The 15829-nt window shown below is 42.6% G+C and overlaps 1 long non-coding RNA gene across 1 annotated transcript; it reads right to left on the reverse strand.

Moving 5' to 3' along the window:
• Positions 1 to 2463: 2463 nt before the first annotated feature.
• LOC115646517 lies at positions 2464 to 15311 on the reverse strand. The gene is made up of 3 exons (XR_003999048.1): positions 15238 to 15311; positions 13040 to 13051; positions 2464 to 2474 (listed from the first exon to the last, which is right to left on the reverse strand). It is a non-coding gene; the product is annotated as an uncharacterized LOC115646517 (long non-coding RNA).
• Positions 15312 to 15829: the final 518 nt, after the last annotated feature.

The raw sequence follows: 15829 nt of genomic DNA on the forward strand, positions 1-15829 counted from the left end.
TTCTTTCACATTCACTATGGCCCCATATTGACACACACCATAGTCACTGTGACTCATAACCCAGAGACAAACACATGCTGTGGTCATTAGTAGGAATTAAGCATGGGATGTTCACCACTAAAAGCACAGGCCTTTGCAACTTGATCTAAAGGAGAACTCCCTAAACTCTGAGGTCATAGGATTTACATTATCTGGATCAGCCACTAGAGAGAGTCATGATCACACCCACTAAGCTGGTATGGTACAAAATATGATCACAAACAACGATTGACAAAATTAATAAGCAAAATGCATTTTGCAAGGTGGTGTCACTGATTTTTGTCATGTTTGTCAGTTTTACCATGAGTGGTCCTGTCACTGGTATCAGTTAGGAAGTTTCTTATGTATTAGAGAAAAGTCTAATTTAAAAACTTAGTATTTTCGACAGATAGCATTGCTAAATTCAATCCTAAAAATAATGAACCACAACCTGGATGAAAAAGTTATCTTGGTTATTAAAGATCTGTATAATAGATTGGATTTGATGTCATTCAGTAAGGTATGTACACTACTGTGGGGATAATTCATATTTTAATATAGATGGCAAATATTTGCACACTAAAATATGTATAGAAAAAAGGAAATTGACTATTAAAGATGTATGTAAAGAAAAGAAATAAAATGACATGCCAACTTATGATCTTCCAAGGCAGCTTTTTTCTTTTTAAATTTTCAAATTAGAATGAATGAAAGCAGATTACAAGAAAAACTATTACCTAGTGTAGTACTGCACAAAAAAATTGTTCAGAGTAGTAGAAAAAGAACTGTTTGATACTGATTATATAGCAAATTAAATAATAAATGGAAGTGCAAAGAGCCGGGTCATATTTCAAACAGAAAATGAGAGACTGAAACCTGATTTAAATCTAAAAGGAATTATCCCTACTTTTGTAGAAATTGCTATGGAAAGTGGCTTCTAGAAACACATAAGCGACTACTTGGAATCATTTCCCTTACATTTTTCTTTTGTCAGCTTAGTGCCCAGTTAAGGTAGCTGTATATAGAAGAGGAAACTGGGTGGGATGGCCAACCATGATACTAAGGTAATACTGTAGGTTTGACTCTTCTTATGTCTTGAAATGTATATTACTGTGTTTGCATATGCAATACTGGGTTTTAGGAAGATATGCTGCAATGTGCACCTGTACAAAGTATCTCTAATTACTGTTGAACTCATATTATTATGTGGCCTTTGTTGTGGGTGTGCAACCTTACATGTGCCGATTTCATCCCAACAGTTTTACTCACTACTTGTGTGGGCATGTGATAACATTTGCAAGTGAAAAACTCTTGAGAGTATAAAACATGCACACACCAACTTTCATATGTACAAGTGGAGGTGGCGTTAAGGTCCTGTGGCAAGACACCTCCTTCACTTCGCCAGGCTCAGCATTTCCTTCTCTGGCCATTGGGGCCTGGAGTAAATCAGTCCCACTTTGCAGAGTGTTTACAAAAAAACGAGTGAGAAGTATTCTTCAGTATTTACAAAGTGGGCCTCAGGGTAGGCCCAAAGAGTACTCCTCAGCCAAATCAAAAGTAACAAGTTGAGAACACAGAAAGCGAATATCTCACCCTGCTCTCCCTCTCCCTGAGGTGTGGCCTTGTTATGCTGGCCTCTGGGTCAATTAGCATCAATATGCTGGTCCAAACTGTCAATTAGTGTTAGCATGGTTGCTTCCCCCATAAGGAGGAGAGTGGTTTTTTACCCAGGAGAAGTCTTTTCTCTCTCTCAAAGGAGCTTTTAAAGGTCACAGGGAGTCCCTAATTGGCTTCAGGTAAACTCTTCTCAGCTCAGGAGGAAAAGGGTCTTTATCATTCTAGGCAGGGGTGAAAGTAAGGCAGTATGGGATGGAATGGCATACTTGTAAAAAGCAGCCTGTACCGCTGACTTTAAGGAAATTGCTTAAAGCACTATCCCGGCAGTGCTTTAACATCACTTCCTCTTTTGCACCCCTGTCGGTGGCCCTTCTGGGTCCCTAAAGGAGCAGCAACGATCCGGCAGGGCTGCTAATGGGGGAAGCAAAAGGTGCAGTGATGTTAAAGTGCTGCCGCGGTAAAGAACCCTGCTTAAACCACTGCCAGCAACGGTGGCCAGAGCCCCTGGCCCTTTAAATCCCTGCTGGAGCCCCGAGTGGCATGGGCCAGGCAGCACAGATGGGCTGGGTGGGGGATGATGACCCTGCCCTTCTGCCCAGGGTCCCGCCCCTTCCTGCGGGGGTCGGAGCTGGCTCCGTACCAGTAAGAGCTCAATTTTACTTTCACCCCTGATTCTAGGGCTCATAGTCCTGCCTTCCACCACTCTCTTATTGCTGTCTGGTCTGACTCTGTCACAGCCCTTTGGACAATTTAGCTCATGTCTAAACTGAACCTGCTTTAAAGGGCAAAATAGTGTTATTAAAATTGATCCATTTCATACAATCATTTCAACCTGTTTTCTTCTTGCTGCCTCACAACATGACTGCAGCAGTTCTTCCTACATCTCAATCAAAAGCCTGAGGACAAAAATATGTGGTGTTTACATATATACACATTGTTAGGGTACAATTCTGTTTCTTAATAAGATGTCAGATAACCAAGCTCAATTGGAACTTATTAATCAAAGATTATTAGTCAAGGATTAATACAGCGCTATTCAGAAAGGAAGGCTATAGGTTACCAAACTGACTCTGGAGAAGTGTTTCTGTTGCACAATTTACTGTAACTCTCAAAATCACAATTCCTTATGCATTGTATGTGATTACATACAAAGAAATTCCTTTCCCCACAACATAATCAGTTGTGAAATTTCCTTTATGATCCCTTTAGTTTCAGTCTCATAAACTGAAATTTCGTAACCAAGTCATTGTCACAGAACCTGTGTGACAAAAGGAATTTTTGATGGGTTAAAAACGTATCTCAGTGGTTCATATTTGCAATAAAAAGTACTCCCCTCAATCACAAATGGCCCCTGCCTAAACATCTGGCCACATTCTCCATAGGTCAATGGGACGAGAGTAAGATTATATATATTCCATCTTTGATTACATACATTCCATCATTTGGTCACCCATGAAGTTTCAACCTAAGTACAGAGCCCTTTTAGGTTTATGGTACAGACCATTAGCACTTTAGTTGATAGAAAGAGGATTCTGAAAACTTTATATACAAAACATTGAGTGTTTAATATTTGCTAACAACATAATGTGCACATCTTAAAACTCCAAAGTGAATACATCCCCCAAACATACTTGCATCATTCCTCACTTCCTACCATCAGCTTTCACCCTTGCTTTCAGTGCATTAAATTTCTTCTCCCATACCTTCTCTACACTGGGAAATTGAAGAAGCATTAGGGTGTGTCTACACAGCATACTCCATATGGTGGCTTGTGGAGTACATATACTACACCTGGTATGGGTATAAACTGCAGTATAGACAGTGAGGCACTACTTAGGCAAGCAGAATAAAGACATGCCAGAGCCATATGGTATATACTCTACTTGGTCCTCTACATGACTGTACAGCTCCTCCCACGTCTACACTGCTATTTTTAACAGTGTAGTGTCCTGCTGCCTTCCCCTTGCAAGAGCCTTTCACTGCCATGTGTATCTACACATGGCAGTGTGGATGCAGCTTGTTTTTCACCAAGATAAATGTAGTGCCTGTACCCTACATGCCACCATCAGTGTAGACAAGACATGTGCATTTCAATTCTTCCCTCCAGACCCACAGACCTTCTCCCTGAGTTCCATGCCCAGTGCTCTTTCTGTTCTCCTTCTTCTATTTCTCCCAGGTCCTCAACCCCAACCCTTAATTCCCTCCTGCCTGCTATGTTATATGCAGAATGGTTGAAGTTCTATGGTCTTCATTGCTTCTGGGCCAATGGATACCTCTTCTGGGCCAATGGATACCTCTATCTTTCTCCTGTATGTTGTTTGGTGATCCTTGCCTTTGGCTCCTTTGTGCTTACCCTCTGGGGGGCTCCACTCAGGGCTGGCGCTACCATTTAGGCAGCCTAGGCAATAGCCTAGGGCGCCAGAATAAATGGTGGGCCTCATTTTGCCAGAGGGAGCGGCAGGCGGCTCCGGTGGAGCTGCCGCAGTGGTGCCTGCGGAGGGTCCGGTGCTCCGCGGCTCCGGTGGAGCTGCCGCAGTCATGCCTGCTGATGGTCGGCTGCTCGCGCGGCTCCGGTGGACCTCCCACAGGCACCACTGCGGCAGCTCCACCGGAGCCGCGGAGCACCGGACCGCCCGCAGACATCACTGCGGCAGCTCTACTGGAGCCGCGGGACCAGCGTGCAGGGTGGCGAAATTGCCGTCTGCCTAGGGCGCTCAATCCCCTAGCACCGGTCCTGGCTCCACTGGAGGACAGAGAAGGTGCTGATTGGCTAGCATGGAAAAGAGGGGTCTCAGCCGCTGGCCCTGTCACTAATTAAGCAAAATACTCCATCACATGCCCTATTGAACTCAGTAGGATTTAAGCATATCTGTAAGTGTTTTGCTGAATAAAGACAGTATTACTCACATGTATAAGCATGTTTTAATGATTTGCTGAATAAGGGCTCACTAGCCAGAGACCCCTGTAGTAGCAGCTAGAAGACTTGTAGTTATAGGCTGCCACTGAAAGCCTGTAGCCCACCATCAGGGTCTTGAACCCTGATCCACAGGGCTTTTAGAATCAATAAGTGACAATCTGCCACCCAGTGATGTGGCTAGTAGTTGCCAGAACAGAAGCTGAACCCATACAGGTGACTCCAGTTTTGGAATCCAGTTGGCAGAACACTGGGGGTTCTGATTGGTTCACAGCTTCTATATAAACCCAGCACAGGCATAGGACGTTGTCCATGCACCTGGGATTGCCTTGTTTAGGTGTGCTTCCCCTGTAATACCTGCTCTTGATCTTCTGGTAACCTGACACCTGACTCTCAGGTTTGCCCTGTGGCTTTCTTTGGACTCTGACCTCCTGGTACCTTACAAGCCTTGACTCCTGCTCTAACTACTAGGTCAAACTGCCCATATCCCAGTCATGATACCGGCAAACTTCAATGTGAGCTGGTTTAGCTGCAATAAGATAAATCTAAATATTTTAATGTGTATTGCAATATTCTTTCCACAGAAATATCTTTGGGGTTAATTTTGCTATGAAAATATTAATTCTTTTCAAAATAATAGCCAGGCGCCTATCTCATTTCATTCTGTGAAGTCACTAACCAGTGCAGTGCAACCATCATGGGTATTTCTGATGAATTTTTCCCTCCCCCACAAGATAAATATTATCCTTTATAATTGTAACTAGTGAATTAAAAACTAATTTAAAATGAATTGGGAGAGAGGAAACAGAATTCATTAGCATAGAATTTAACTTTCTGTAAGACACACATTTGCTTCTGAATTTGAAGATGCTTATTTTAATTAATACTCTGCTCACAGGAGGCTGGATATAATGTGATGGTATGGTTAGTAAAGATAAGCAAAGTGGGCAGGGTCTACAACCAGCCAACTCAGCCCCAGAAGTGGGCAGCATGGGCTTGGGAGAGATATAGTCAGATTTGCCGAGTATACACTGATTAAAACACCCCCTAGGCAATCTTCACCAATGAGTTCCTATGGATTCCTTGGTGGAGAATAAAAATTATCCTACAACAGTGTAACCAAAGTGGGAACTAGTGAGATGAAAATGGCAGGAATGAATCTGTCCCAAAAGGTCTTGAAGCAAAAGGGGGAGCCAGTGTGGAGCTGTCTCATTTCTTGCTGACTGTGATGAAGCTGGACAATGGGGAAGACCATACAAAAAGGAATTAAAATAATTAAGTTGCACAGAGATATAAATACTGTAGTGGAGTTGAGGCAACAGAGTGCCTGAACATACTTGCAGACCTAGGAGATGTGAAGTGAAAGATGTTGGGCTCTAAGATGGTCCCAAAATGATTGCCAATGGAGACAATTAGGTGTGATATGAGGTGAAAGAGGGGTGTGTCTTGTTTGCAGATGTGCCTGTCCTCCAAGATAAGTTCTACTGTGTTCAAGAGATTTGGGTGAAGGAAAGCAAGAGGAAACAGTGAGTTGAATTGGTTAAGATGGAGGGAGAGGATAGGTAGAGGAGGATAATTAAAGGTGTTGAAATACGTGCACAATTAGGCATTAGTGTAAAAGTAGTAGCTAATATTAAGGTGAGACCTAAGATAACATGGAAGAAAAATGGTTAATGGAAAGGAGTTAGACTGAATATCAAACCTGTAGAATTCTGTAGAGGAGAAGAGACTTTAAAGTGGTGAAGTAATCACTTGGGATGGAGAGAACAGTTCAAAAAGTAAGACTCAAACTATGAACAGCGGGAAGCAGAAGAATCAATAAGCGACTTTTTATATTTGAATTTAAAGTACATCAGTATTTAGATTGTAAGTTCCTTGTGGTATGGACTGACTTTTTGTTCTGTGTCTGTACAGAGCCTAGCACAATGAGGTCCGGGTAAACGATTGGGGTCTCTGGATACTACTGCAATAGAAATAGAAATGATTATGTTCCGGAATTGCTCACAGCTTTACAGTTTTCAAAATATTATGCTAATAAACTTGAGCTACGAGCAGCAGTACCATCACACGGATTCTGATTTTTGGCTTTCTATGAGCAATCTGAGACAGAATTAAAATACATTGTTAAAACAGTTGCAATTATAGAAGTATGAGGTGGGGTTTTTTTTTGTGTTTTTTTTTTTTTGTTTCTTTTTTTTTTGTATTACAGAAGACAGAAACCATAATAGCTTTGTTTTCAGACTCATAATGAAAGGAACTGAACAATTTTAGTGTGGTGAATTCTCATGGAAAACAATGAGGTACATTTCTATATAACTTAATTATACCTATTCAGAAAAATGAAAAAGACAATCAGATTTTGTTAGCACATGTGTGTTTCCTTCTCTCCAATTCTAATATAATGCTACAACTCAGCTAATGTAAATTGTCGTAGCTCCTCTGACAACAATGGAGTTTTGCGGGCTTGAACCAGCTGAAGATCTGATCTGAGTCTCTTGTCTGTTAGCTGAGAGTCTTGTGTAGTTTTCTTGCTAATAGTTACTTAATATAAGCAGTAACCTTATGATTTTGAAGTTCAATCATTCTTTTCCCAATTCATAAAATTAATTTGAACACATTTTTTTAAGGGAGCTGGGTCTTTGAACACTTCATGGTTTTGTTCCTTTAACTAGTGCAAGCTATATAGACAGAATAAAGGGAGAATAGTGATATTATTGGCAGGGATTTATTATGTGAGGGTTCTATTAATTTTTCTATTATTATTATGCATGCACAGGTCTTGTCTATACATAGACTGAGTTCTTGGCAAGCCAGGATGTAAATCTGCTTTCTCTCTCTCACTCACACACACACACACACGCTCTGGCTCTGGCTCTGGACCATTCTGCCATACACTAAAAGTTCCCTAGTGCACACTGACAGAGATTAATAAGCTTAAGGTCAGAAGGGACCATTATGATCATCTAGTCTGACCTCCTGCACAACGTAGGCCACAGAATCTCACCCACCCACTCCTGGAACAAACCGCTAACCTATGTCTGAGTTACTGAAGTCCTCAAATTGTGGTTTAAAGACCTTAAGGTGCAGAAAATCCTCGAGCAAGTGACCCGTGCCCCATGCTGCAGAGAGAGGTGAAAAACCTCTAGGATTGGCCTCTGCCAATTTTCCCTGGAGGAAAATTCCTTCCCCATCCCAAATATGGTGATCAGTTAAACCCTGAGCATGTGGGCAAGATTCACCAGCCAGCACCCAGGAAAGAATTATCTGTAGTAACTCGGATCCCACCCCATCTAACATCCCATCACAGACCATTGGGCATATTTACCTGCTAATAATTAAAGATGAATTAATTGCCAAAATTAGGCTATCCCATTATACCATCCTCTCCAAAAGCTTATCAAGCTTAGTCTTGAAGCCAGATATGTCTTTTGCCCCCACTACTCCCCTTGGAAGGCTGTTCCAGAACTTCACTCCTCTAATGGTTAGAAACCTTCTTCTAATTTCAAGTCTAAACTTCCTAGTGACCAGTCTATATCCATTTGTTCTTGTGTCCATTTGTTCTTGTGTCCACATTGGTATTAAGCGTAACTAATTCCTCTCCCTCCCTGATATTTATCCCTCTGATATATTTATAAAGAGCAATCATATCTCCCCTCAGCCTTCTTTTGGTTAGGCTAAACAAGCTAAGCCCTTTCAGTCTCCTTTCATAAGACAGGTTTTCCATTCCTCGGATCATCCTAGTAGCCCTTCTCTGAACCTGTTCCAGTTTGAATTCATCCTTCTTAAACATGGGAGACCAGAACTGCACACAGTATTCCAGATAAGGTCTCACCAGTGCCTTGTATAACAGTACTAACACCTCCTTATTTTTATTGGAAATACCTCGCCTGATGCATCCTAGAACTGCATTAGCTTTTTTAATGGCCATATCACATTAGCGCCTCATAGTCATTCTGTGATCAACCAATATTCCGAGGTCCTTCTCCTCCTCTGTTACTTCCAACTGATGTGTCCCCAATTTATAACAAAAATTCTTGTTATTAATCCCTAAATACATGACCTTGCACTTTTCACTATTAAATTTCATCCTATTACTATTATTTCAGTTTACAAGATCATCCAGGTCTTCCTGTATGATATCTCGGTCCTTCTCTGTGTTAGCAATACCTCTCAGCTTTGTGTCATCCACAAACTTTAATAGCACATTCCCACTTTTTGTGCCAAGGTCAGTAATAAAAAGATTAAATAAGTTTGATTCCCCAAACCAATCCCTGAGAAACTCCACTAGTAACCTCCTTCCAGCCTGACAGTTCACCTTTCAGTATGCCCCGTTGTAGTCTCCCCTTTAACCAGTTCCTTTTCCACCTTTCAATTTTCATATTGATCCCATCTTTTCCAATTTAACTAATAGTTCCCCATGGGGAACTATATCAAATGCCTTACTGAAATTGAGGTAAATTAGATCCACTGCGTTTCCTTTGTCTAAAAAATCTGTTTTCTTCTCCAAGAAGGAGATCAGGTTGGTTTGGCACGATCTACCTTTTGTAAAACCATGTTGTATTTTTTCCCAGTTACCATTGACCTCAATGTCCTTAACTACTTCCTCCTTCAAAATTTTTTCCAAGACCTTGCATACTACAGATGTCAAACTAACAGGCCTGTAGTTGCCCGGATCACCTTTTTTCCCTTTCTTAAAAATAGGGACTATGTTAGCAATTCTCCAGTTGCACGGTACAACCCCTGAGTTTACTGATTCATTAAAAATTCTTGCTAATGGGCTTGCAATTTCATGAGCCAGTTCCTTTAATATTCTTGGATGAAGATTATCTGAGCCCTCCGATTTCATCCCATTAAGCTGTTTGAGTTTGGCATCTACCTCGGATGTGGTAGTATCTATCTCCCTATCTTCATTCCCATTTGTCAACCTACCATTATTGCTAAGCTCCTCATTAGCCTTATTAAAGACTGAGGCAAAGTATTTGTTTAGATATTAGGCCATGCCTAGATTATCCTATAACCTCCATTCCATCCTCAGTGTTTAGTGATCCCACTTCTTCTTTCTTTGTTTTCTTCTTATTTATATGGCTATAGAACCTTTTACTATTGGTTTTAATTCTCTCTGCAAGGTCCAACTCTACATGGTGTGACAGATCCAAACCAGTGGGGTACAGGAGTCTGGTAGAGGGCAAATATACTGGTCACTGGATGAGTAGTTTTCTGTTCCCTGAGTGACCAGAGCAGGGGCTGCACTAGAGTAATCAGGAACCTGCTAGAACCAATTAAGGCAGACAGGCTGATTAGAACACCCGCAGCCAATCAAGGCAGGCTAATCAGGGCACCTGGGTTTAAAAAGGAGCTCACTCCAGTCAGGGAGGTGGGGAGCCAGAGGAGAGGAAGTGCGCGTGAGGAGCTGGGAGCAAGAGGCGCAAGGGCTGAGAGTGAGAGGGTGTGCTGCTGGAGGACTAAGGAGTAGAAGCATTATCAGACACCAGGAGGAAGGTCCTGTGGTAAGGATAAAGAAGGTATTTGGAGGAGGCCATGGGGAAGTAGCCCAGGGAGTTGTAGCTGTCATGCAGCTGTTACAGGAGGCACTATAGACAACTGCAATCCACAGGGCCCTGGGCTCGAACCCAGAGTAGAGGGCAGGCCTGGGTTCCCCCTAAACCTCCCAGCTCCTGATCAGACAGAGGAGCAGTTGACCCAGACTGTGGGGAAAGATCACTGAGGTGAGCAAATCTGCCAATAAGCGCAGGACCCACCAAGATAGAGGAGGAACTTTGTCACAATGGCTTTTGGCCTTTCTCACTTTATCCCTACATCTTCTGACCTCAATAAGGTAGCTTTACTTGCTGATCACTCCCTTCTTCCACTCCTTGTAGGCTTTCTGCTTTGTCTTAATCACCTCTCTGAGATGCTTGCTCATCCATCTTGGTCTACAATATCTGCGTATGATTTTTTTTCCCCTTTCTTTTTATGCAGGCTTCTGATAGTTTCTGCAACTTTGACTTGAAGTAATTCCAGGCCTCCTCCACCTTTAGATCCACAAGTTCTTCAGTCCAATCCACTTCCCTAACTAATTTCCTTAATTCTTTAAAGTTAGCCCCTTTGAAATAAAAAACCCTAGTCCCAGATCTATTTTTATTTATCCTTCCATCTAGTTTGAACTGAACTAGCTCATGATCACTCGAACCAAGGTTGTCCCCTACAACCATTTCTTCTATGAGGTCCTCACTACTCATCAAAACCAAATCTAAAATGGCATCCCCTCTTGTTGGTTCTTCAGCTACTTGTGAAGGAATCCATCAGCTATCGCATCCAGAAAAATCTGAGCCCTATTATTACACTAGCACTTGTCCTCCAGTCTGTATCTGGGAAGTTAAAGTCGCCCGTGATCACACAATTTCCATTAGTGTTTACTTCATTAAACACATTAAAGAGCTCTCTATCCATATCCAAATCAGATCCCAGCGATCTATAGCACACCCCAAGCACTATCTCAGGGGAGGCTCTAGTAGCTTTCTTTCCCAGTGTGATTTTTGCCTAGACAGACTCTGTCTTATCCACTCCACCACCTTTGCCTTTATTTCTAACTTTCCTAAACAGCAAATAGCCTTCAATACTTGTACTCCAGTCACCACTACTATTCCATCATGTTTCTGTTATCCCTATAATATCTGGTTTCATTTCCTGTACCAGTAGCTCTAGTTCCTCCATTTTGTTACCTAGGCTCCTTGCATTAGTGTACAAACATCTTAATTCTTGTTGTTTGGCTTCACTGACTTTCTTTGCCTGATCAGGAACAGACATTCTACCACCAGGATCACCTATTAGACTGGTATCTACACTACCCTTCCTCCTTATGTCCATTCTCCTATTCACGGCTGTATCCTTTCTTACTTTGTTTCCTTCCCTCTCAATGTTAAATTCTGGCGTGGAGATTACCTGGACATCTCCCAACCATCTCCCTCAAATTCCTAATTTAAAGCTCTCTTAATCAGTTGTGCCAGTCTCCATCCTAGAAATCTATTTCCCTCCTTACTCAGGAGAAGTCCATCCCGAGAGAACAGTCCTCTGTCCATGAATGCTTCCCAGTGGCCATGCATCCCAAAGCTCTCCTTATAGCACCACTGTCTCAGCCATCTGTTCATCACCATAATCTTGTCACACCTTTGTTGCCCTTCTCTAGGAACAGGCAGAATCCTTCTGAAGATCATCTGAGCCTTGATTTCCTTAAGCGTCTTCCCCAGTCTGGCATAGTCTCGCTTGGTACGTTCCAGCGAGAATCTAGCTGTATCATTCATTCCCACATGAAGGACAATAAACGGATTCTTTCCCGCTCCCCTTAGGATCTTTTTCAGCCTCAGGTCCACATTCTGTATCTTAGCACCCGGCAGACAGCACCCCCTTCTGTTCTTCGGATCATCTCTAGTTACAGGCCTGTCTATCCTTCTCAGTAAGGAGTCCCCAATCACGTAGACTTGCCTTTTCCTGGTGACAGTGCGATTCTCCAGTCTATCCCTTGTTCCCTCTGGCTGCAAGTCTCCTCGATTTCTATTGTCCCTTGCAATCCAGTGCAACCCATCCTGTAGCCTCCTGGGGCTCATATTTGGTGTTGTCTCCATTGACTTTTCGCATCTTCCTATAGGACTAGCTGCTCTTCTCCTTCCTTGCCCTCTCACCTTCAGTAACCATCTGCTGTGTCCTTTCTTCATTTTCCAACTCTGCAAACCTGTTCTTGAGCTCTATTTCTCCTTCACTGGGCCATCTTTTCCTCTGCCTGGTTCTCTTAGTCACATGCTTCGACTGTCCACTTTCCTCACCCAGCAGTCTCCCCTCAGAATTCTTTGGTCCTGCTTCCATCTGCAAGTCTGAGCTTTTCCCTTTGGCCTCATCATGTCTTTCCTCTATCATCGCCTCGAACCCCCTTCTAAACTCGACCAGAGTTTCCACTTGCATCTCCAATCCTTGGATATTTTCTTCCATCAGCTCTATCAGGCGGCACTTCATGCAGACAAAACTCTTTTCAGGTACCCCATCCAGGAGCATGTACATGCCGCAGCTTCCACATCCAGTCATCCTCATTGTGTCTTTTACTGCTGCCTCTGTATCAGTCATAGCCTTCCCGCCTAAAACCTGTTAGTCCAGGAAACACAAGCCAAAGCAAACCACTACCACCTATAGCAAAACAAACCCCCAACAGGCACCAGAACACCGGCAGAACACCACTCCCTCCCTTCACCAGCCTGTCTATTCCTCTGGCTAGGTCTCTTAGTCTCCCCCGCAAACTCCCCCTGTAAACTCCCACTGAAACTCCCCTGTTTACAGCTCTGTTTGCTGGCTCCTATGCTGCTGTCTCACTGGCTGGCTACCTTTTATAGGACCCCTAAGCAGAGAAGCCCCTCCCCCCTAATCAGGGCTCAGCTTCTCTCCCAGCACACTGCTGCCATCAGCCTCCACACATATAACTACAAAATACAATACACAAAATACAAAAACCTTCTCCTCCAACAGAACTCCCACTGAAACTCCCCTGTTTACAGCTCTGTTTGCTGGTTCCTGTGCCGCTGCATATTCCCCTTTCAAAGCAGAAAGATCAAAGTATATTATGCAACTCTTAATGGGTGGCAGCGGAGCTGCAGGAACTGTTAATGAGTGGTAAACTAGTGTGAGTTAGATTATGCAAACTAAGCATTGGGGTACACACCCCCACAGTTTAAGGCAGGCAGACTGACAGTGATTAATATTATCAGCAGCCTAATATAGGAAGAGGAGGATCTAGTTTGCTGGTGTCCAGTAGGGATCAATAAGTTCATTTTGTTTTGAGAATCATGCATGAATCTCGGTAGGGCCTGGAAACATGTGCAGGGTGGTGTGGTAAGAGTTCAGAAATAATAAGTAAGTGCAAATTTTCTTTTGCATGTGCAGAAATGGTATTTTTTGTGGCTTCATACTGAGCCACAGTAATAAATACTACCAGTTGTTCTTTGACTCAGTTGTCTTGAATTATTTTTTGTAAAAAAAAAAAAAAAAAAAAACCTGAAGGCCAGCCTGCTAGCATCTATAATTAAGGTTGCCACTGTAAGAATCTATTTTCAGTTCCTTATACCTTTGCCAAACTTTAACTATTTGGGTTGAAATTTTGGGTGTCTGCCTCAGGCTGATCCTCTGGGAAAATTTCAGCCAAAGTGGTTTAGCAGCTTCCAAGAACAAGACTAGGGGAAATAAATTGTTTTGCCGGTGTTAAAAATCTAGTGATCCCTTCTTTGAAAAGGTGCACCCCTCATGTTTTGGAGCAAGAATTGGAAACTTGGCGGAAGGGTGGGGTGGCCTCAGAGTCACTTAAATGTCTCTTACCATCCCTGTTTAAAAATTGACCAAATTACAATCTTTTGAAAAATTGCAGTTTATGCAAACTCAGACATGAGTTTAACAACTAATGTATGTGAAGAGTCCATCTTTGCTGAGCATGCTCAGGCCTCTTATAGCTCCTAGAGATGACCAGACTGTGCATTCATCAACCCTATAGAACAATTGGGCATGCTTCCTCCAGCCCAAGGCTACAGGGGTTACACCAGCTACTCACCCGATCCCTGCCTCCCCTCCTCGCATAGGGCTGGCAACACCACTCACACCCCCACGTTCCTCTGCATCCCACTTTTTCATAAAAGTGGGCATTTGTCCCATTGCTCTTGCCAACTGATCAAGTTAACAAGAACAAACAGGACAAATGCCCACTTTTGCCAAGAAAGTCAGGATGTTTGGGACAGGGCTTAAAAAAGGGACTATCCCGGCCAAAACAGGATGTGTGATGGCCCTACTATTGAGACAAGGAGTCTGATAAAGGGACTGAATTGGGAGGTCAAGACAGAAAATTCCCTGGGAGAATATGAGAAACTAGCACTTGTTGGTCAAGGAGTCTGAGAATAAAAGTCAGTAGTGGAAAAGGAGAATAGGGGGGACTGGGAGCCCGTGTGGGAAAAAGAGAAAAATTAGATGAGCAGCCTAGACTAGGACTAAACTAGGAGTGACTGGACAAGTAGATTGAGATGAGAAAGTTTAGGAATGAAGACTGGGACTAGATAGACAAGGAATGGTAGTGGGACAAGGAGTGAAGAGATGGGACTGGGACAGATGGGAGGGAGACATGGCAGAAAGGGTCAAGCTTGGGAGAAATGTACAGAAGTGTCTGTGCCATTACAAACCACTTCCCCACTAGAGCATGGAATAGAATTTAATATTCTGGAATCTCAACATTCATCTGCTGCCAACAAATATCTGGGAAATCCATTGGCAAAGTGTGTCTTTTACCTCCCTCTACTCTTGGTCCATACAGAGGAGGATAAACTGCTATCAGTTACTCCATTAGCTGAAATAGAACAGGTCAGCATGGTGGTTCTAAAGGCTCCAACTTTCCTAATGAACCATGTGAGTCTCAACATGCCACCCGAAGGAATTTCAGGAGGGGGTTAGCTTGTTTTTTAAATGTTTAGGAAATGCAGAGACTTAAGGTTGTATGTGCAAATTTAATTTGGTGTCCTTCCACATATGCATTGAGATACCATCTTTAATTTCATAGAAACATAGAGCTGGAAAGAACCTCGAGATGTCAATTCCACCTGAGGCAAGACCAAGTAAACCTAGACAATCCTTAGCAAAGGTTTGTCCAACCTCCTATGATGGGGTTCCACAATCTCCCTTGGAAATCTATTCCAGAGCTTACCTACACTTGTAGTTTAAAAGTTTTTCCTAATATCTAACCTAAATCTCCCTGGTTGCAGATTAAGCCCATTACTACTACTTCTACCTTCAATGGACATGGATTACAATTGATACTGTACTTTTTATAACAGCCCTTAACATATCTGAAGACTGCTAACAGGTCCTCCCAAAACAGGCCCAGTTTTTTAAAAAACACTTTCCTCCATAGGTCAGGCTTTCTCAACCTTTTACCATTTTTGTTGCTTTCTCTGGACTCTTTCCAATTTGTCCACAGTTTTCCTAAGTGTGTCATCCAAAACTAGTTGCTGTACTCCACCTGAGGCCTCACTAGGTCTAAGAGCTGGACAGTTACCTCCCTTGTCTTACATACAACACTCCAGTTAATACACACCAGAATGATATTAGCCTTTTTTACAACTGCATCACAATTTGAATCATATTCAATCTGTGATCCACTATAGCCCCCAGATACTTTTCAGTGGTACTAACACCTAGGAATTTATTCTCCATTTTGTAGTTGTGCATTTGATTTTTTTTCCTTCCTAAGTTGTCCTTTGTACT

Source organism: Gopherus evgoodei, chromosome 1 (assembly GCF_007399415.2).
Source record: "Gopherus evgoodei ecotype Sinaloan lineage chromosome 1, rGopEvg1_v1.p, whole genome shotgun sequence".
NCBI classification, from domain to species: Eukaryota; Metazoa; Chordata; order Testudines; family Testudinidae; genus Gopherus; species Gopherus evgoodei.